The following is a 23,866-nucleotide window of genomic DNA, read 5'->3' on the forward strand; positions in this document are numbered from 1 at the left end:
TGCCTTGCAGTTTGGGGCTGGGAGACATTCCACCCACTTGGTAAACAAGCATGTCACAGTCAACATGTACTTATTCCCCCTAGCAGAGCGAATCACGGGGCCTACAAAGTCGATTTGTAAATCTGACCATGGCAGTATCATCCCCCTCTTTTGGAGAGGCACGCGGTGCGTGAGGGATGATGGCTGAAATTGTGCACACACAAGACACCCCTTCAAGTATTGGTCGAGGTCCTGCCCCATGTGTGGCCAGTATGCAACCTCTCTTAAGATTTCCAATGTTGTGTGAAACCCCCGATGGCCGGCGGTGGCCGCATCATGGGCGTGACTTAACATCAGGCTTCGGAATGAGGTAGGAACCACCCACTGATCGTGGCCAGCTTTGGATTTCCTTACCAGCAAACCGTCTTGGATTCGGAACATTTTTGGACATTTCATCAACACTCTTAGGTCCTCTTTCCCAGTGTAACCGGTATCCGTCAGGGGAAAGTTCTCAGGGTCCTCAAGGTGTTGGTAAAACTTACCAATAATTGGATCCCCCTTCTGAGCTGCAATCAAATCAGCATCAGGGGTCTCCTTACTCCATTGTGCAATTGAAAGGTTGTTGTGAGCATTTGTCTGGGACCTAGTGATAGCAGTGACTTGGATTTCCCCCAACAGGGACTCAATCTCAATTAGATCCCCTTGGATGGCCCCGGTTTTGGCCAGCTGATCAGCTAAGTCGTTTCCAGTTTTGTCTGGTCCCTCTACTTTGGAATGACCCTTGATCTTTTTCCAATAGATGGTCATCTCATTCGAGGTGACCAGATCATCAATGTTTTGGATCAACTTCCCATGTTTCAAGGGTTTGTTGTTAGCACATAACATGCCCCTGGCTTTCCAATTAACCAGGTGCTCCACGAACCCGTTCCGTACATAATCCGAATCTGTGATTATGACCAGTTCGTGGAGTTGATGCTGGACAGCAGTGAGGATGGCCTGATGCACAGCCATCAATTCTGCCACCTGACTACTTCGGGGACCAATTTTGTATCCAGCGGAGGGTTCTGGGGACACATTCACCCATGCATTCCCTACGCCGGCCACCAGTTCTTTCTCCCCGTCGTTGTCAACATGGTAAGAGCATCCATCCACATAGACAGTGGGCATTCCCTCACACTTGTCTTCTTCAAAGACTTTGTGTGGGGAATTAAGGTATGCCTCCATGTTGTCCTTTATTTTTAGACTTTCGTCCTCGAGACAGTTTTCTCTGGCACAATCATGCAAGTCAGCCAGACCTTGCGCGAGGGGACTCTTCTTGTTTTGGCCATATCTGACCTCCACAGGAAAGCCTTGCATTGACAGAATCCAGGAAGTAATTCGGGAATTACTCACATTTCCGGCCCGGATTCTGTCACTTTGGAGATATTGCAGAGGCTGGTGTGGAGTCTCCACTATGATGTGTTCCCCCTGGATAAACGGGCGGTAATTCTTCAATGCCCACACCGTTGCCAGGAGTGCCTTCTCACAATCGTTGAATTTTTCCTCCACAGAGGATAAAGTTTTGCTCGCATAGGAGATTACTTTATTGACCTTGTCATGCTTTTGGTATAATACTGCCGTCAAGCACGTATTAGAGAACCCCGTCTCCAGGAAGAACTCCTTGTTTCTGACAGGGTAAGCTAGGCAAGGCGCTTGTGAGAGGCTTCTCTTGAGTTGTCTTACTGCCTCGGCTTGTTCTGGACCCCATTCCCACTTGACCCCCCCCTTCAGGAGATGAATCAGGGGTCTGGTAATCTCTGCGTAGCCCTCAATGAACTTTCTGCTGTAATTAGTCAGTCCAAGGAGGCTCCTTAGTGCTCGCAGAGTTGTGGGGTCTTTCAGTTTCTGAAGTGCTTCCACTTTCTTTTCCTGGGGACAGAGACCCTGAGGAGTAATCTCATGCCCCAAGAAATTAACACAGGTTCTACACCACTGTGCTTTCTGAAAGGAAAGTTTTGCTCCGGCGGCCCTCAACTGCGTCAGAACATAACGGATCTCCGCTATGTGTTCCTCCACAGATGAACTTTTGATGAGGACATCATCTACATAAGCCAGGTTACCCCTCGCACCCAGGTTGGGCATGGCCTTATGTAGGAAAATGTTGAACTCATTACCGGAGTTAAGGTATCCGAAGGGAGTCCGGTTCCATGTGTACTGCTGGCCCCCAAAGGTAAAAGCCAGTTTGTATTGGTCCTCCCTGCTGACAGGCACGGTCCAGTATCCATTGGTCAGGTCTATTGCAGTGAATACCTGTGACCCCTGGATCTGGGCCAGCCCTTGGTCAATGTAGGGCAGAGGCCATCGGGAAGTATGGACCCGTTTGTTGAGCTCCCTGAGGTCGGCGCAGAGTCTCCACTGGCCGTTTGGCTTCAATATTCCCAGCACCGGATTATTGAAAGTGCTGTGGACTGGACGGATTATTCCCCGGGACTCAAGGTTCTTAATTATTTCAGTAAGAGACTCCATTGATGCGAGAGGCAAGCGATATTGCTTCACAAACACAGGAGTCATGCCAGGGTCCGTGGGGATTGTTGTTGTGTGGATGTCGGTGCGACCACAGTCATATGAGTCTACCGCAAAGAGATCTTGGAAATCCAAGAAAACTTGTTTCAACTTTTGCTTTTGTTCCAGAGTCACACAGGCATCAGCTAGGTTGACTCTCTCTTCCACCATCTGCCTGAAGCCTGGAAAGACTTCTGGTTTGGCTATTTCAGCGGCCTCCTCCAGCTGGGTGGAGAAGTCCCTGGTCAGAGTGCTGATTTGGACTGGAGGCTTCAGGTGGGAAAGGCAGCCCTCATGGACCTGGAAAATCACCTCATCCCTCCTGAAGTCACAAGTCACATCTTCCTTACCATAGGGGCAGGAAGTGTACACCAGGAAGTTCCCCCCATGCCGGGTAAAAATCCTGTCTGGTGTTGTTTTGTCCTCACTGTCACTGTCAAAACAGTCCTTGGGGATTGGTCCTAACAGTTCATTTACTAGGTCGATGGAAAAATGTCGGTCATCAACCGCCATTCCAATAATGGTGCCTGCGGCTAGAGTAATACTCTTTAAGTCGCTGTTATCCACCTCTATTGGAATGGTGTCATGTTCTATGTTGACTAATGGAGTTGGGTTTACCCCTAACCCTTGCTGTTGGAGAGAAGCATTTAGATGTATGTAAGCATCAGGGTTTTTCAACTCTTGTCCCCTTTTAACTTTCACTTCCAGGGAGAATTGTCGGGTCCTTTCTGGGATGGTGACTTCCTCTTTGATCTGAATCTCAACTGCATAAGGTAGCAATTGAGCTGACCTAAATGCTTTTTCTGGATCATCAAAGCCCATGGGATTATCCGCTAATCGGGACCAAGCTTTGAAGTTTATTAGGTCCAAACTAATGGCAAAGCGATTGAGAATGTCACTGCCTAAGTAAAAGGCGGCAGTGACGTCTCGCACGACCCAACAATTGTGGACTATGCTCTTGTTGCCAATGGAGATTTTGAGTATACACCTGCTTGGCAGGAGATGTTTGGAATTAGGTGCTTCCAGGTCCATTTCCCATTTGTCTATCAGTTTGAATGTGGGAATGGCTGGATCTTTTGGGAGTTGGCGGAACATGGCTTCGCTGATGAAGCTCTTACCGTTGTTCACATACACTCGAGCGAGAACAGAGTCCTTCCCATCATTTAATTGGACAGGGATGAACAACTGCTCTCCAATTTGCTGAATATCAGCCAGGCTCTGAGCTGATTTCACATCTTTCTGGACTATTGGAGTGGGAGTTTCTGATTGTGGATTAGTATAGAATCTCAGAGTGTTTCCTTCCAGCGTGGAGTACCACTTTAGACTGGAAGGCAGGTTGATTTTCAGAAATAGAGAGGACCCTCCATCACCAGTCTGTTGTCCTACTGCTATTACTGTCACGTCTGGAATTTGGCTATTCTGGAAGTGAAATTCTTCTTGGTCAGATTTTTGTTCAACCATGTGGCAGGTGCCGTTTAAACTAACATGGTTGACACTCCGTTTTAATTTTATTGGTCGGCTAGTCTGGGTCCAGAGGACCTTGTTTACGCAATCTATTAGGGGTGACAACCTTCTCAGGAGGTCATTCCCTAGTAAACAAGGGGTGCCCTCTGGGGTCACAACTATGACCGGGTGTTTCAACTTGTGTCGCCCAATTTTAATGTCCAAGTCTGCCGTCCCCTCGACGGGAATTTCCTTCCCGTCAAAGTTCTGGAGTTGTCCAGGAAGAGAGGTGAGAGGAATTTGGTAATTCCCTCCCCTCCCTGCATTCAGTTCATCAAAGGCCCTTCTGGACAGAAGGGTGGCTTGAGATCCAGTGTCCACCAGTGCCAAAATTGTACCCTGCCCCTGTATTTGTACCGGGGCATAGTATCTTCCCTCCTTCTCCTCAAGGGGGCACAGATAATGCACATTTTTGGACAACTGGTGGGCTAATTGTCTGGTTTTGGACATTGCAAGAGAAGAAATTTGGGCAGAATTCTGTGGAGGGCCTTGGGAATCTGAAAGAAAAATTTGGCAACTGGAGATCAGAGCCATTGTGGGTTCCCCTGGCTCCGGTTCCGGGCCGCCCCCCCTTTTTGGAGGCAGTCACCAGGATGGGTTTGAACCAGGGGATTTTCTTGCTGTTGGTTCTGGGATGAGATGGTGGGCGGCGGTAGCTCAGTCTCCACATCTCCCCAGTCTGGATTTGCATCCCTAGGGACCCATTTTTCTTTGGGAGGAGTTCCCCCCTCTCTGAAGGAGAAGATCCTTTTCCCAGGATCCTCTGAGGATCCCTCTCCCTCAAATTGGAAGATCTGTACCTCCTCCTCAAACTGAGTCTGTTTGGGTCTTTTGTTTCTCCTACCCCCCCTCTGCTCCTTAGGAGGCAGACTTTCAGGGGCAAGAGATTTTGTTTCCGGTTCCTGGGTTTCCAGGGGCTGTTTACAAGTGAGGAAGGAAGCTTCCTCCAAGGCTTTACACCCCCCTTCCCCTTGTGCCTCCTCCCTGGGAACCGGTGAGTTATCGGGGTGCTGCCCCCGTCATTGTTCTGGGGCACCAGGTCCAGAGTTGGGTGCGTTCTGCACCGACACGCCAATCTGAATGTTCTGCTGAGCCCTCAGTATGTGACCCAGATCCCGCGCCATGTTTTGAACCTGGCGCTCTAACTGGGACACCCGCTCAGGCTGATACGGGGCCCTGTTTTCTCCCCTGGGCTGATCCCGGGAAGGGTAACTATCCCTTCTCTGGTAATACCCCGGATTGGGAAGATTTGGGTACCCCTCCACCCTTGGCCTCCCCTCTCCCGGATTAGGTTGTCTGGGCTCAGGGAATTGGGGAAAGAAGGATGGATGATTTTGGGGTTGGAAATTGGGTGGATACCTGGGGAAAAAGTTCTGCCCAGGATTTGGAGAATTTCTGCCCTCCTGTGGGAAGTTGGGAGGGAAGTTCCCTGGGTTAGGTGCTTGGCTGGATCCCCCCCCTTGGGCTGGAGGAGTCCACACATAACCCAGGATGGGTCGATTTCCCTTGTAACGGGGACTTACATAATCAGGAGAGCGAGGGACCCCATTTGTGGGGCTGCCTCCCTGGCTCCCTGTCTGTGACTGGCCCGAGGACCTTCTGGGCCTAGCATTATTAGGTGCAGGTAGGTTTTTAGGCCCCCCATCTCCAAATCCAAAACGGGGGTGACCTTTACCTCTGCCACCTTGACAGCAGCAGGGGTGCTGTTGGCTTTGGGGTTTTTCTGGGCATTACTTTTGCTATCTACCGGTTTCTGCACCTCATAGATCCGGGTAGCCTGTTCAATGACCCAGTCTAAAGATCTTTTCTCGTGAAAATCCCTCACGAGCTGGGTCATTATGTATTTGGGCAAGGCATGAAAAAATGTATTGATGAATTCTCTACTGTCTGTGTGCACCCTTCTGGTGGTCTGCGCAAAAGCACGTTTCAGTTCTTGCACAAATTCTTGTGGGGCCTGATCCTCCCCACATTGCAAATTGTAGGCTGCCTTGCGAGCCTCTTGAGGATTTCTATGAATGGAAAAATGTTTCAAGATGGCCGCCTTATAGGTGGACCATCTTAAATGATTTTGGTCCTCCAGCCCCGCAAAGAAACTGGAGTATTCCGGGGAGAAGGTCCACTTTACATATTGAATAGAGCTTTGGCTGTCCTTCAAATGGAAAGTCTCCATCATTTGCTCAAACAACTCTAAGTGCTCCCAAACAGAATACTTAGCGTTCTTATGGTAAGGCGTGATGACGCTCCTGATCGCCTTAATCTGCTTTAAGGGGTCCTTAAGCAAGGCCCTTTTTGCCTTACTGGCCCTTTTGGTTCGGGTAACCCTGGTCCATTCATCCTCTGACTCAGAGGCACTGCTCCCAGAGGTTCCCGTCAGATCTTCCAGGTTTTCCCGGATTCTGCGAGCCTGGGAATGGCTAGCAGAATGTGGGGACCTGGTCTCCTGTTTCCTGTGGTGCTCAGAAGAGTCCTCAGATCCCTCCTTGCTGCCAGGATTTGCTGGGTACCCCCCCCACTGACCTAACTGGGCAGAGGTTTTCAGGATGCCCTTAAGGGGCCTACTCTCCTGGGGTTCCCCACTGAACTGTACTGTACTTGGGTGCCCATACCCGGATGCCCACCCCTCCATTCCTGAGTGGTACTGGCCTATGAGCCCCATACTTTTAGCTGGATAGTATTCTGCCATCCCTGTGGCCCTGTGCTCATGTGCGCCAGGGGACATGGGGGTGGCAGAGTCCAGGGACTGAGAGAAATAAAGGCCTCTGGTACTAGGGCTCCTGGGGTTATGCTCAGGAGTTTCTCTTTCCCAGCGAACCTCATCTCTATCCGCCCCTGCTCCCTGTTGCAATGCAAGAGCCTGCGCCTTCAGTTCCTCAGTTAAGGCCTTACTAGACTCTATCAGTCTCTCCTGCATCGCTACCTGTTGTTGGAGTCTATCATTGTGCTGGCAGAGAGCCTCATTCTCTCTCTGTGTTTCCTGATTGGTCCTGGAGCACTGGGCCAGTCTTTGCTGCAGGAGGGTTACCTCCTGAGCTGTGTCCCTATTGGCCTGCTCCTTTCTTGCTAGAGCATCCTCCACCCTCCTGGTGTGCTCTAACAAGTTCTGGTGTTCTTTTTGGAGGTCACCCAGTCCCTGGTGGGCCAGGTGATTTTCTTCAATTTTTCTTTTTAAATGGCAGACTTCCTGCCCTAAGGCATCTCTTTCCTGACTAAGAGCCTGCATTTGTGCCGCCAGGTCGTCCCTCTGCCTTTGAAAGGCACCAGCTTTCTGGCGTTCTTCATCAAACTCTGCCTGGGTATCCAGGTCTTTCGAAATCAGCTTGTTGCTCTCTACCTTCACTCTATCTAGATGACTTTGCAGGGTGGCTACCTGCTCTGTGCATGCCCTGTTAAAGTCTAATTGTTGCTCCAGCTTTTTCTGGCTCTGCAGTAAGGAGTCCAAACACTCTCGGTGCTCCTTCTGCAGGGCCAGAAATCTAGTATCCTGGTCAGCCTTTTCCTGTTGCAGTATACCCATGTCCTCTTTTATTTTAATGATATACTGCCTACTGTCATTTTCTGACTCCTGGCTCCTGAGCAGCCTCTGCTCAGAAGAGTCCAGCTCAGATTGGGCCTTCTGTAATGCCAGCAGTTGCCTACTCGCCAGATCTTGGCCTTCAGCACATTTGTCCTGCATGGCTCCCATATGTAAATATAAATATGCCGCTACCCTGGCAATCTTGTTGTGCTCATCCTTGGCCTTAGAGGACATATATAGTTCACTCAGGGCCACATGTAAGGGACCCTGGTCTCTCCATATATCTGACCCTGTTTCCGTGATTTGGGGTGTGATGGCCTGCAACCAGACTGTTTGGTCCTGGTGAGTCCACTCACCTCTCACAAATAACTTATGTAAGAAGTGCTCTCTGGCTATTTTCATGTCTACTAAGGTCGTCATTCTAGAGATTGGTCTCTGTCCTGACTTACAGAAGTTTGTAGTTTATTTTTGCAAAACAGACCTTTTTCTTAGAGCGTTCCTTTGAGAAGTGCTTTACAGCGTAACACAGCGTGGTGATCCGACCGGATATGTGTATCTGGTCAGCTGGCACGCTGTATTAATCTGCACAAATGGTAGATCTAACCCAAACATCCCGGACGAGCCCCCAATTTGTAAGAGGATTCAATTCAACACTACAGCTAAGTCAACGCCTAGTCTGTAATACTGAATGAAAACCCTTATTAATATATCTTTATGTCCAGTTCATGCGTTCTGGATGACTACCCCTATATAACACCCCTCTCTTTGAATAACCCTGACCCCACTGAGCCAAGAAGTAGTTCTGTTGTGCAAGTTAAAAGGTTTAATTGATAATTTAAACAATATATATATATCACGCTTTATAATAAATTAATAATTGAATAGCACACTTAATCTGATATGATAAAGATTAACAACGGAGAATCTGGCACTAGCACACTTCTTTATAATCACTAAGGAGTTGACATGAAATGGATAAGATAGCAACAATACTTTTATGGTTTCAAATGGATGCAATGTGGAATGAAATGCAGTACAGAAAATAACTTGATAGGATTTCAGCAAAAGACAATGTAATCACTTTCTTGGACAATTCACCCCCCCTTTTATGCAATGCAAGGAAAGGAAAGGAAGCACACAGTTCTCAGAAATGCAATCAAATGTAATTCAGTTCACCCAGCAACTTAGACTACAGAAGTTGAAAACACAGGCAAAGGTTCTTTGATATGTGCTGGCAATGGAGTGAAAATATGTTAAAATGCTTTTAATTCCCTCTAGAGGTTCAGGGTGAGTGAAATCAAGTTAATATTAGTCCAGGCTCACTTTAGCAAGGATCTAGGGTGTAACTAGCAGGTTAAACGAAATTTGGCAAGTGAAAGGCAAGCAGCTTCTGTTTTCACACGTGAAGAAATTTGCAAATCGCGGCAAAATTTGTGAATGCGCCGGGCGCTATTACAGAAGAACTACAAGGGCTATCAATATCGTTTTGGGGTCCTATGAAAGCCTAGGATCTCAGCTTCCAGATGAAAGTTACTGCAAGTCTCTAGCACAAACGGTCACGGAGATATGAGCGATTAAATAAAGGTCGTTTTTCAGATTTGAAATTTTAAAGTTCAAAAAGACAAGTGCAGCTTGCAACTAGAAAATGACAAGTGACGGCTTTACAAATGACAGGTGACAGTTAGGAGACAGTTCTACTTAGATTAAAATAGGATTGAATTATATTATTTTAACTAAGAGATTGGTTCTGCACAGTTTTCTAGGTACTCACACTATATTCTTGAGTGAAATGGACCTCGCCACGGATCTGGTCAGGTTTTAAACTGGACTCTGGTCTCTGCACTTCACAGTGATCTGGGTCAGCTCTCTCTCTGGATTCTGAAGATTGATGGATTTAAAGTCTGGATCTTTCTGCACACCTTTCTCTGGAGATTGATGGAGGTAAAGTATGGATTTTCCCGGCAGAGCTTCCAGCTGCAAATGGATTTGAAAATCCCTATCTGTCCTGTCTCTCTGCTTTTATGTGTTTTGAAAATGGGTGTGTGTGAGCAGCATCACTAGCCAGCCCCTCTCCACTTATCATTGGCCAAGCTTTCATTTCTCCCCTGATTGGGGGAGCTAAATTGTGTCAGAGTGATGTCATTTTACAGCCTGCAGAAAGTCCACTCCTCCTGTCAACTTACACACAAATCTAGATTTGAACCAAATACATATTTGCAGAGGTACATATTGTTTTAAAATCATATGCACCCCTCACATATCACAGGAGGTATCTCCTGTTCAAACTCTGCTCTTCCTGGGAGCTTGCTTTCAGAAATGGCAATATTTTGCACTTTTGAACTGGTTTGCAATACCGTACATTACCCCAAATTTACACACATGTGCGCAAGGAGTATGGACATTAGTTGATGAAGTGTCAGATTTTTCACATGCACACATTTTGAGTAATATCCTCTTTTCCGCTAAAACCCCCCTGAACATGCCACCGGTTCTAAAAACCTCTTAAAAGGTGGGCAGAAAAATCACAAGAATTATGGTGTCCTTTATACAATTTTCACATGTCCGCTCTATGAGTTATTCATCTTTTTAGAGTTATGTTCTGGCCCCAAAGGGGTGTGGTTTTCCTCCAGCACAAGGTTGAATTTCTGGTTTTTCCAGTTCTGCCAAGCCAGCTTGCTCTCACAGGCAGTGCCCCTCCCCTGTGCTTCCAGGAGAAATCTCCATTTACGACTCCCGCCATAACACATTTGCCTGAGTTAAGACAGGGCTTTGTTCAATTTCCTGCAGAGCCCAGGTAATTCAATCAGGGAAGTGTCATATCCCTTTTGGTGTGAGCAGCAAAAGGGCAGCTAGGCCTGGGAACACAGCTGTGACTCAAGTTTCACTCCTGATGGGGGTAGTTGCCAGGCAAATAGGAATCTCTTTAAGCCAGTTTTTAGCTACATGTCATTTCTCTTCCCCAGTTTCTGCATTCAAATAAAACTAAACATTTTCACATATGCAGCTAGAAGGCTGATTCTAAGTTTAAAACTATGACATTTAAACAATTGCAACCTATGTGACACTCAAAAGTAGGTCACTCAGTCAATTTAAACATTTAGATTTTTTTTAGTGTCTTTCAGTCCAAATTTACTTAAACTGCTGAAATCCACAGCTCAGCCAGTCTTGTTATAAACCTTCAAGTCACTTCAGAATATAACTTTACATTGTATCCACCTCTCAGTAAGTCTTTCTTTGGCCTGTTTTGGGTTCATTTATTCAGTTTTCTACAAAAAAGTAAAATCTGGTGGTTTTAAAACGCCGGCTTTTGGATAGTGGTGAGTACTGGTACTGCACCCCTTTTTGGGATTTAAGAAAATGAATTCCCAACAGTTATGGGTTTGCTTTTGGCAATCAGCATTGCCATTCCCAATGGTTTCAGACTACTGTGTGGGTAGTCCAATGGTGGTTTTAGGCAGTGTCCTTCTGTGCCCATAACATCGGCAAAAATGAGTGGCAGCCTATTCTTCATGCATTTCCCTGTGCATTTTCTGGGAAGCTCTGGCCATCATGATGTTTTCCATGTCAGTACTGCACAGTTTTGAGGTAGGGCTCGGATGCATGGGTAAATACATCCCACACCTCCCCACAGCTCAGGCTCACAGGGGTGGCCTAGGTGCATTGGCACATGGATGCTGCTGTGTGTGCCTGTGGTGGCTCCCACACACTGCACCCAATAACAATGCCTGGCTCATGGATATTCACACTGAGGGATGGTGTGACAGTCTGCCGACATTACATTTGGTATGGGGGGGTTGACTCACCTTTGGCCTCCTGGGTGCCAGTGCCTGCCTCCGCTCCTCCGACTCCCTCAATCCGTGCGATGTCGATGATGCTGCTGCAGCACTCCTCATATGGCATGTGCTCCGGTGGTGGTGGTGGTGATTCTCCTCCGGTTGCCATGCAGTCTATCCAGTGCTGGGCTAGGATGCCCAGGACCTGGACCTGCAGGTTGTTGAACTGCTTCCTGCAGTCTTCCCCATCCCTGGTGACATGGCCGACTGCAGACACCTTTTGCCTGATGGTGCCCCAGATGTGGTCGCTGCTCTTTGAGGTTGTCTTTTTCTGGTGTGCCCCATACAGCTCGTCATGGTGCCCTATCACCTCCTCCACAAGGACGTTCAGCTCTGACTCTGTAAATTTCAGCTTACAGAGATGATCCTGGGCCGACTTGCCCCTTGCCTGCTCTTGAGACATTCTGGGTGTTCAGTTGCTCTGAATGGCTGCCCGGGGCTCCAATTTTGAATAGATTGTGATTTCCAAAATGGCCACCGCTGCGTTTCCCGTTCCGGTGGTGACGCATTTCCAACACACGCTATTACCGTGCGCTAATAGCACATGATGTTGGCTGCCGGCGGCACTAGCACTATTTGCGATGGGATTTCGGGCGGTAGCCCAGTTCCTGGCGTTATTTGGGTCGAGCAGTATTAGTGTTAATGCCGTGGACGTGTTTCTGCGCGACTTCTCGTGATGTTAATGCTAATACCGCTCAACGTCAATATGCCCAAATAACGCCCAACTCGTGATGAGGCCCCATGTCATTCTACAATTTAGGCTCATGGTCAAGTTAGCAGTGAGTTGATTGCTCTGCCTGCTTGAGTCAGCATTCAAGATGGGTGAATTCAATGGCTTTCCAGTCATCGAGTCCGCGCTTGAGTCAGTTGCTCCCATGGTGTTGAACCGTGATGGGGTTGTCCTGGGGATGATTAAGGAACAGGGCTCTCCTCTGCCTTGAATCCCTTTTGCTATCACCTCAATAGCAAAGGACGTTGGTATGGACTGCAACCCTAACAGAGACCAAAAGTTAATTGTTCTTCTTCTTCTCTTGATTGTCCCAATATGAATCAGAGATTGAGGGGGTGCTCCTCTCCTTTAAAAGGCAACATTTACAAGGGTAGTGACCCAAAACAAGCCTTCTGAAGGGGTTCAATCCAGGAGTTTGCAACTATTGCCCTTTGACTTACGATATCACACCCAGAGTGCCTTCCCTGCAGGAAATGGGGTCAAGGCCAGAAAAGGTAGAGAACCCAAACAGAAATTAAAATGGTGGAACTCCTTTCTTCTGATTATATTTCTCTCTTGGCTACTCTAATCCCACCCCTCCCCAATCCAGCGGACCTCTAAGGGACTCCAGTAGTTAGGACCCCAGTATGACTGTGTCTTTGTTATATCAGTGCCTGCCATTGAAAGATGGCTCCAAGGAGACCTCCTATGGGAAGCTACTTTGCTCTGCAGGAAAGTGTTACCCTTCCTGCAGAATAATCAAGAGAGGCACCATCTTGGATTTTGGTCCACATAGCTGTAGTAGAGACAGTCAGACCAGACATCAATTCACATCAGTCATATCTAAGCTGGCCCTGCTGACAGAGTGATATTATGGTGCAGCTTTTCATTGTATGTTCTCATACTGCCATGACTGGTAGGATCACAACATGACAGTCTTCTTTATTTTGCTTTGTTTGAGCCTCCAGTGTTTGATATTCGTGTTGTATTGTCAAACGTTTGCAGATCTTCTACCGGAATGACCTGTGTGCAGTATTGAGTTTGCATAACCAATATCCAATGTTGGTCACTCCTCACATAACTAATCATGTCTTAATTGTGGTACTTCAGTGCACTACACTTTTAGTAACAGCATAGGATCACATACAGTATCCTAAAAAAGAAAGTGATGAGTCTCACCACCTTCCGACACAGGCAACATGAACCAACTAGTGTTATTTCAAATTGCTGTGGCTGCATATTTGTGTGCTCTCATTGGTCACCATGCCACAACCCGGCATGCCTTATTTTTAAAGATTCACTGCCACCGGGCTGACTAAGGCATACCATTATTTTAATGCATATCTGAGATACAGAAGATTAAAAAGCCACGAGTCTTACAGGGACGTGTGTGTCCCAGCAGCTGTCAGGGATCTTTTAACTTGATCTGTGCTGCTACGAATCTGGACCTGAACACACTAATATGCTGTTTCAGCAAAGGCACATTTGTGCACTATCATTTTGTCATGGAGCATTCATGAAAGGAGGTCTGGTTTGCAGAACTCCTTTTCCAGAAAGAGAATGGCAACTCTAATTTTTTGTTAATAAAAATCAAAACATGCTCGGGTATCTCGCCCTCACCGGATTACAATTATTTCATAAGGTAGAACCTGGAATGCAAGACAATGAAGCTAAATCCAAACTGCTATGAGGTTCAGGTTTTGCAATACTTGCGGAATGGTAAAATGACAAATGTGAGAAAACTGAAGGTTCTTAGCTTTGAACAAGTACTTATAAAGTTTAGGCACTGATGTGAAGCTATTAAAATGTTCAGGATACAGACTGAGAGTAACTGAAACCTCAAGAGAAAGGAATGGGTAGACTGGACACAAAATCTGAAGAAAGGATAACTGTAGGCCGCAGAACTGCCAGTGGGAAGTCTAGAGACTCTGGTGCTGAGGTCCTAAAGGATGGAAGCACTATAACAGAAGGTTCCCAACACAAGGCTCCAATGGAGTATAAAATAGACAGGCTGAGGTGCATCTGGTGTAGAAAGCAGACCACCTGAAGGTGCCTTTTGAGCATAGGGCAAGCAGTCCATGCAAAGGTGGCCCGATTGCAAAGTGCACGGAGGCTGAGGTAGATCTGAAGCTGAAGCCAAGCATGCTTGAGGTGGCTATGGAGCAGGAGATGCATACTCTACAGAGGTCCTTAAACTGGAGACTGCACTTCAGCTCTGAAGACAGCCATGCAGGTGGCTCTGGTACAGATGACAAGCAGGCTCTAGGTTCCTGTAGCTAATAGCAGGTATGATGACATCTCTGCAGCCAAAGAGCAGTATTGCAGAGGTGGCTCTGAAGCAGGAGACAGACATGCTGGGACTTTGGGGCAGATGGCAAACATACCAGAGAATCAGAGGCTGGGGAATTCCATTGTAGGATCAGATCCAGAAGAGTAATTCATAAGAGGCTCAGAAAGAGAAGTAACCAATAAGAAAATAAAGGACAAACCACATAACACACCATACTATCACCCCTGCTCGGCAGGGGGAAGATATGAAAGACAAGAAGGTTGAGGTCTGCACTACTTAATGTATTGGTAGACTTGAACATTGAGCATCGTCCCTGCATATTACTGGTAGATAAGGATTTGGAGTATTATTCACTCCCATGTCCTAGACCTATATTACTGGTTTGCTGCTTCGTCAATAGGAATGTTAATTTTTCGATTAATACAGTGCGTATTCCAGCTCTTTCTCACACTTTTTCTTTTTCAGATTCTAAAGCATGGAGTCAGCGCAAATGTTCAGGTCACTCTATCTGTTACAGAACCTCTACCTTTCAACAGCAGTGTCCTTATAGTATTTATTCTGTACAGAAAAATGTAGAGTAAGCATTAAGAAATAAAACCCTTTGGCTTGGGGTGGATATTCATGCGAGACTTGGCATGAATTGCCAATAGGCAGCATATCATGTCATCAAATATTTAGGATAAGTTTTTGGTTGCAACTAGAACTTTTGAATCATATTGATGGTGCCTTTCTGAATGCATTCAGACAGTGGGCCTCATTACAAGTTTGGATGTAGCCATGCCGTTTTTAGCAGCATGGCTACCCCAAACCGGGTACCGGGTCCTGCAAAAGGGGATTTACCGGGCCATTCCGACCTTGGAGGGCCCGGTAATTCCCTCTCGCGGGACCCGGACCCAGTAGATCCCAATTCCTATTTGAGCCCCCATAGGGCTCAATGGGAATGGGGAGGATGCTAACAACGGGCCCGTTAACGACGGGCCCGTTGTTTGCATCCTGGTCTGCTAGCAGGTCCCACTCTGCCCGTCTGGTCTGACCAGGCGTGAAGAGCGGGACCCGCTGCAGAACTCGTAATGGGGTTGCCCGGTATGAATGCTGCCAGTCCCTTAGCGGCACCATTCATAACGTGGCCGCCCTCGTTGTAATGAGGCCCAGTGAGTTAGTTATGTGTAACCGTTTTTGGAGGTTAAGTGCAATTATCCGTGGAAGACTTGGAAAATCCCAAAATGCAGTGACTGCAGCAGGGACGTCATTTCGGGGTCGCCAGTGCTCACAACTGGTAACCTTGCTACCCATAAAAATGTTTTTTTTTAAAGTGTCTTTTTTTAGTACAAGCTCCTTATTCAGGCCCGTTAAAAAAAAAAAACAGGGGTTCCACAAGTCTAACACTTTTAGCATTGACCCAAAATAAGAAAGAATAGGAATACCAAATAATGGGTCTTTCTGGAATTCTATACAATAATTGCTAGACTCATTAAAGGTTTATTTCAGGCATACTTCAGGGGGTGTCACTGATTTAGTCTGTTCTTAAACACCTCAACTTAATCTTTCATCTTTCCGAGGTGGATAAATGAGTGCCTACACAGGTTGAGTGATATTGTATATATATTTGTTCTATATAAGGCGCTTAAGTGTAAATGCTATATAATAACACATCATTATCATTTGGCCATGGACGTCTGCTTGCATTCATAGTAATTTGGTAATATGGGGCTATTCACACTGATCGTAACGATACATATGGCGATCCATTCTTGTATGAAATGTATGTCACATTATAGTGATATCGTAATCATATTTTCCATAGTGTACTTAGGAACAATGCTATGTGATGCCAGTTCCTGTTTTGTCAAGGGGTGAAAGGTCATGTTCCATCGCTTCCCGCAATATCATTTCGGGGTGGTGTCAAATGACATCACTTCCTGTGATATCATCAGAGGCCAAAGGTCGCGTGATGTCACTTCCGCTACCCCTGGCATTTTGGTGAAATAAGGTCCCTAGACTGCAGCCCTCTGCTGATGCCCCCTCAGACATATTGTCAAGTGTGGCCCTGGAGTTAATGGTCTACTTGCCACCATGGAGATGCTCGAGCAGGATAGGATTTCTTGTATTTCAGCAGGACAGCGGACAGGCAACATTGCAAATCCCAACCTCTGACATAAAAAGGAATAGGAAACTACCAAGAGCTTTTCAGGTGCCACTTCCAGCCGCTACCACAGAACATATGTTTGTCAGCACACACCAAAGTGGGTCACCATTTGCTTTCATCCAGTGCTTATAGAGAGATATTTGAGATGAGTACTGATTCAGCATGGGCCAGGCTATGGGTCTTGCTTACAGGGCTGGAGTAAATAGAATGACACAATCTGTAAAGGGCGCTCAGGAAGGAGAGGGACTATTGTATGTGGCAGGAGCAGGCTTGGACCAGCGGTGGCAAATATGAGCAAGACCAGCAGAACATACAGGATGAGTAACAACAAAGGAAGGACTTAGGGCATGGGAATACTCTCCTGTGCAAATAGGGACAGTGGATAACAACATCTTGAATAAAGACCACAATATAACAGTTTACATGGTAGTATGCTTTCTGTGTGCGTGTTTGTGACCTACATTGAGAAAGCAAAGGGTTCACACAACCATATAATAGCAGAGTTCTATGAGTGCCAGGAAGTATAGTGCATCAAGAGAATTTTCTAACTAATTTACGATCAAGGGAACACTTGGTAAAATATGGGTAGCTACTAAAACAAAAATAAGCCACAAATTAGACTACAGCTCGAAAGTGATATGGAGCAGTGGGAGGCTGGAAACGAAGGGAAATGGAATAGGATTGAATATAAAAACGAAATAGGGATTTAGTCACACACAGGCACTGGCACGTAGAAAGAGGGACTGGAAACAATCAAACTATGTAAAGATGTTGATATAAAGAACAATGGTAACCAGGGGCTGGAGTGGAAAAGGACATAACAGAAAAGAGTCGAGCTGAGATAGTAGAGTTATCACAGAAGCAACTAAGATAGTAGAGCTTTCACCAAAACAACTAAGATAGTAGAGCAATCAGCGAGGCAACTATGATAGTAGAGCCATCACTGACACAACTAAGATAGTAGCAATATCACAGAAGAAGTTAAGATAGTAGAGCTATCACAGAGGCAACTAATACAGTAGAGCTATCACTGAGGCAACTAATATAGTAGAGCTATCTCTGAGGCAACTAAGATAGCAGAGCTATCATTGAAGCAACTAAGATAGTAGAGCTATTACGGAGGCAACTAAGATAGGAAAGCTATCACTTGGGCAACAAAGATAGTGAAGCAATCAGTGAGGCATCTAAGATAGGAGAGCTATCACTTTGGCAACTAAGATAGTAGAGTTATCACCGAAGCAGCTACGATAGTCGAGCTATCACTTTGGCAACTAAGATAGTAGAGCTATCACCGAAGCAGCTACGCTATCGAGCTATCACTGAGGCAACTAATACAGTAGAGCTATCTCTGAGGCAACTAAGATAGTAGAGCTATCTCTGAGGCAACTAATATAGTAGAGCTACCTCTGAGGCAACTAATATTGTAGAGCTACCCCTGAGGCAACTAAGATAGGAGAGCTATCACTGAGGCAATTAAGATAGCAGAGCTGTCACTTTGGCAACTAAGATTGTAGAACTATCACTGAAGCAACTAAGATAATAGAGTGATCACCAAGGCAACTAATACAGTAGAGGTATCACTGAGGCAATGAAGATAGTAGAGCTATTACCGAGGCAACTAAGATAGTAGAGCTATCACTGAGGCAACTAATATAGTCAAGCTATCACAGAAGCACCTAAGATAGTAGAGCTATCATTGAGGCAACTAAGATAGGAGAGATATCACTTTGGCAACTAAGATAGTAGAGTTATCACTGTAGCAACTAAGATAGTAGAGCTGGTTTATAGTCATAATGTAGAAAAAAAATGTCAACTTACAAAAATGTCGAAATAAAATGTAGAAAACAATAATGTCGAAAACCTATACATATAATGAAAAGAGTCAATTTTTAGAAAAGAAAATGTCGAAATAAAATGTCAATTAGCACTATCAATAAATACATAAACAAGAAGAGTTTCATTTACTAGGGGGGGTCCCCCCCCAACCTCCTTCACCCAACACCCCCCGGCCACCTCCCACCACCCTCTCACCCCTCATACTCAACACATTTTAATTATATATATATTTATTTATTTTTTCGAAAAATGCGACATTATTGGTTTTCAACATTATTGTTTTCTAAAAAATTTTTTCGACATTATTGCATTCTACATTATGACTGACTACCAGTAGAGCTATCACTGAGGCAACTAAGACAGGTGAGCTATCACTGAAGCAACTAAGACAGTAGAGCTATCACTGAGGCAGCTAAGATAGTAGAGCTAGCAGTGAAGCAACTAAGATAGTCAAGCTATCACTGAGGCAACTGAGATGGGAGAGATATCACTGAGGCAACTAAGATAGGAGAGCTATCACAGAGGCAATTAAGATAGTAGAGCTATCACTGATGCATATAAGATAGGAGAACTATCACTTTGGCGACTAAGATATTAGAGCTATCACTGTAGCAACTAAGATAGTAGAGCTATCACTGAGGCAAGTAAGATAGGAGAGCTCACACTAAGGCAACCAAGATAGTAGAGCTATCATTGAAGCAACTAAGATAATAGAGCTATCACAGAGGCAACTAAATAGCAGAGCAGTCACTGAGGCAATTAAGATTAGTGAGCTATCACGGAGGCAACTAAGATAGTAGAGCTATCACTGAGGCAACTAAGATAGGAGAGCTATCACTGAGGCAACTAGCTAGGAGAGCTATCACTTCGGCAACTAAGATAGTAGAGCTATCACTGAGGCAACTAAGACAGTAGAGCTCTCACTGAGGCAGCTAAGATCGAAGAGGTATCACTGAAGAAACTAAGATAGCCAAGCTATCACTGAGGCAACTATGATAGGAGAGATATGACTGAGGCAACTAAGAGGGGAGAGCTATCACAGAGGCAACTAAGATATTAGAGCTATCACAGATGCATCTAATATAGTAAAGCTATCACTGAGGCAACTAAAATAGTAGATCTATCACTGAGGCATCTAAGATAGGAGATCTATCACTTTGGCAACTAAGATAGTAGAGCTATCACTGTAGCAACTAAGATAGGAGAGCTATCACGGATGCAACTAAGATAGTAGTGCTATCACTGAAGCACCTAAGATAGTAGAGCTATCACTGAAGCAACTAAGATAGTAGAGCTATCACTGAGGCAGCTAAGATAGAAGAGCTATCATGGAGGCAACTAAATAGCAGAGCAGTCACTGAGGCAATTAAGATTAGTGAGCTATCACGGAGGCAACTAAGATAGTAGAGCTATCACTGAGGCAACTAAGATAGGAGAGCTATCACAGAGGCAACTAAATAGCAGAGCAGTCACTGAGGCAATTAAGATTAGTGAGCTATCACGGAGGCAACTAAGATAGTAGAGCTATCACTGAGGCAACTAAGATAGGAGAGCTATCACTGAGGCAACTAGCTAGGAGAGCTATCACTTCGGCAACTAAGATAGTAGAGCTATCACTGAGGCAACTAAGACAGTAGAGCTCTCACTGAGGCAGCTAAGATCGAAGAGGTATCACTGAAGAAACTAAGATAGCCAAGCTATCACTGAGGCAACTATGATAGGAGAGATATGACTGAGGCAACTAAGAGGGGAGAGCTATCACAGAGGCAACTAAGATATTAGAGCTATCACAGATGCATCTAATATAGTAAAGCTATCACTGAGGCAACTAAAATAGTAGATCTATCACTGAGGCATCTAAGATAGGAGATCTATCACTTTGGCAACTAAGATAGTAGAGCTATCACTGTAGCAACTAAGATAGGAGAGCTATCACGGATGCAACTAAGATAGTAGTGCTATCACTGAAGCACCTAAGATAGTAGAGCTATCACTGAAGCAACTAAGATAGTAGAGCTATCACTGAGGCAGCTAAGATAGAAGAGCTATCATGGAGGCAACTATGATAGTAGAGCTATCACTGTAGCAAATAAGCTAGTAGAGTTATCACTGAGGCAACTAAGATAGGAGAGCTATCACAGAGGCATTTAAGATAGTAGAGCTATCACTGAGGCAGCTAAGATAGGAGGGCTATCACTGAGGCAACTAGGATAAGAGAGCTCTCACAGACGCAACTAAGATAGTAGAGCTATCACTGAAAAAACTAAGATAGCTGAGCTATCAGTGAGGCAACTAAGATAGAAGAGCTATCACTGTAGCAACTAAGCTAGTAGAGCTATCACTGAAGCAACTAACATAGGAGAACTATCACAGATGCATTTAAGATAGTAGAGCAATCATTGAAGAACTAAGATAGCAGAGGTATCACTGAGGCAACTAAGATAGGAGAGCTATCACTGAGGCAACTAAGCTAGGAGAGCTGTCACTGAGGCAGCTAAGATAGTAGAGCTATCACTGAAGCAACTAAGATAGTAGAGTTATTACTGAGGCAACTAAGATAGCAGAGCTATCACTGAAGCAACTAAGATAGTATATCTATCACTGAGGCAACTGAGATAGTAGAGCTATCATGTAGGCAACTAAGATAGTAGAGCTATTACGGAGGCAACTATGATAGGAAAGCTATCACTTGGGCAACAAAGATAGTAAAGCAATCAGTGAGGCATCTAAGATAGGAGAGCTATCACTTTGGCAACTAAGATAGCAGAGTTATCACAGAAGCAGCTACGATAGTCGAGCTATCACTTTGGCAACTAAGATAGTAGAGCTATCACCGAAGCAGCTACGAGCTAACACTGAGGCAACTAATACAGTAGAGCTATCTCTGAGGAAACTAAGATAGTAGAGCTATCTCTGAGGCAACTAATATAGTAGAGCTACCTCTGAGGCAACTAATATTGTAGAGCTACCCCTGAGGCAACTAAGATAGGAGAGCTATCACTGAGGCAATTAAGAAATCAGAGCTGTCACTTTGGCAACTAAGATAGTAGAACTATCACTGAAGCAACTAAGATAATAGAGTGATCACCAAGGCAACTAATACAGTAGAGGTATCACTGAGGCAATGAAGATAGTAGAGCTATTACCGAGGCAACTAAGATAGTAGAGCTATCACTAAGGCAACTAATACAGTCAAGCTATCACAGAAGCACCTAAGATAGTAGAGCTATCATTGAGGCAACTAAGATAGGAGAGCTATCACTGTAGGAAATAAGATAGTAGAGCTGGTTTATAGTCATAATGTAGAAAAAAAATGTCAACTTACAAAAATGCCGAAAAAAAATGTAGAAAACAATAATGTCGAAAACCTATACATATAATGAAAAGAGTCAATTTTTAGAAAAAAAAATGTCGAAAAAAAATGTCAATTAGCACTATCAATAAATACATAAACAAGAAGAGTTTCATTTACTAGGGGGGGTCCCCCCCTTTCATTTACTAGGGGGGGTCCCCCCCAACCTCCTTCACCCAACACCCCCCGGCCACCTCCCACCACCCTCTCACCCCTCATACTCAACACATTTTAATTATATATATATTTATTTATTTTTTCGAAAAATGCGACATTATTGGTTTTCAACATTATTGTTTTCTAAAAACTTTTTTCGACATTTTGACTTTCGACATTATTGCATTCTACATTATGACTGACTACCAGTAGAGCTATCACTGAGGCAACTAAGACAGGTGAGCTATCACTGAAGCAACTAAGACAGTAGAGCTATCACTGAGGCAGCTAAGATAGTAGAGCTAGCAGTGAAGCAACTAAGATAGTCAAGCTATCACTGAGGCAACTGAGATGGGAGAGATATAACTGAGGCAACTAAGATAGGAGAGCTATCACAGAGGCAATTAAGATAGTAGAGCTATCACTGATGCATATAAGATAGGAGAACTATCACTTTGGCGACTAAGATATTAGAGCTATCACTGTAGCAACTAAGATAGTAGAGCTATCACTGAGGCAAGTAAGATAGGAGAGCTCACACTAAGGCAACCAAGATAGTAGAGCTATCACTGAAGCAACTAAGGTAATAGAGCTATCACAGAGGCAACTAAATAGCAGAGCAATCACTGAGGCAATTAAGATTAGTGAGCTATCACGGAGGCAACTAAGATAGTAGAGCTATCACTGAGGCAACTAAGATAGGAGAGCTATCACTGAGGCAACTAAGCTAGGGGAGCTATCACTTCGGCAACTAAGATAGTAGAGCTCTCACTGAGGCAGCTAAGATCGAAGAGGTATCACTGAAGAAACTAAGATAGCCAAGCTATCACTGAGGCAACTATGATAGGAGAGATATCACTGAGGCAACTAAGATAGGAGAGCTATCACAGAGGCAACTAAGATATTAGAGCTATCACAGACGTATCTAATATAGTAAAGCTATCACTGAGGCAACTAAAACAGTCGATCTATCACTGAGGCATCTAAGATAGGAGATCTATCACTTTGGCAACTAAGATAGTAGAGCTATCACTGTAGCAACTAAGATAGGAGAGCTATCACAGATGCAACTAAGATAGTAGTGCTATCACTGAAGCACCTAAGATAGTAGAGCTATCACTGAAGCAACTAAGATAATAGAGCTATCACTGAGGCAGCTAAGATAGAAGAGCTATCATGGAGGCAACTATGATAGTAGAGCTATCACTGTAGCAACTAAGCTAGTAGAATTATCACTGAGGCAACTAAGATAGGAGAGCTATCACAGAGGCATTTAAGATAGTAGAGCTATCACTGAGGCAGCTAGGATAGGAGGGCTATCACTGAGGCAACTAGGATAAGAGAGCTCTCACAGACGCAACTAAGATAGTAGAGCTATCATGAAGCAACTAAGATAGCTGAGCTATCAGTGAGGCAACTAAGATAGAAGAGCTATCACTGTAGCAACTAAGCTAGTAGAGCTATCACTGAGGCAACTAACATAGGAGAACTATCACAGATGAATTTAAGATAGTAGAGCTGTCAATGAAGAACTAAGATAGCAGAGGTATCACTGAGGCAACTAAGATAGGAGAGCTATCACTGAGGCAACTAAGCTAGGAGAGCTGTCACTGAGGCAGCTAAGATAGTAGAGCTATCACTGAAGCAACTAAGATAGTAGAGTCATTACTGAGGCAACTAAGATAGCAGAGCTATCACTGAAGCAACTAAGATAGTATAGCTATCACTGAGGCAACTGAGATAGTAGAGCTATCATGGAGGCAACTAAGATAGTAGAGCTATCACTGAAGAAACTAAGATCGTAGAGCTATCACTGAGGCAACTAAGATAGGAGAGCTATCACTAAGCCAACAGGTGCACTGGTGTGCTACTCGTGACTTCTTTGTAGATGATACATGCAGTCTTGAACAGTATCCTGCCCTGGAGAGGAAGCCAGTGTAGTTTGCGTAGGATGGGGTAATTTAGTCAAATTGCCATACTTCCACTTTAAGAAGTGCTGCAGGGTGG

Source organism: Ambystoma mexicanum, chromosome 6q, assembly GCF_040938575.1.
Source record: "Ambystoma mexicanum isolate Mex_15411 chromosome 6q, UKY_AmexF1_1, whole genome shotgun sequence".
NCBI classification, from domain to species: domain Eukaryota; kingdom Metazoa; phylum Chordata; class Amphibia; order Caudata; family Ambystomatidae; genus Ambystoma; species Ambystoma mexicanum.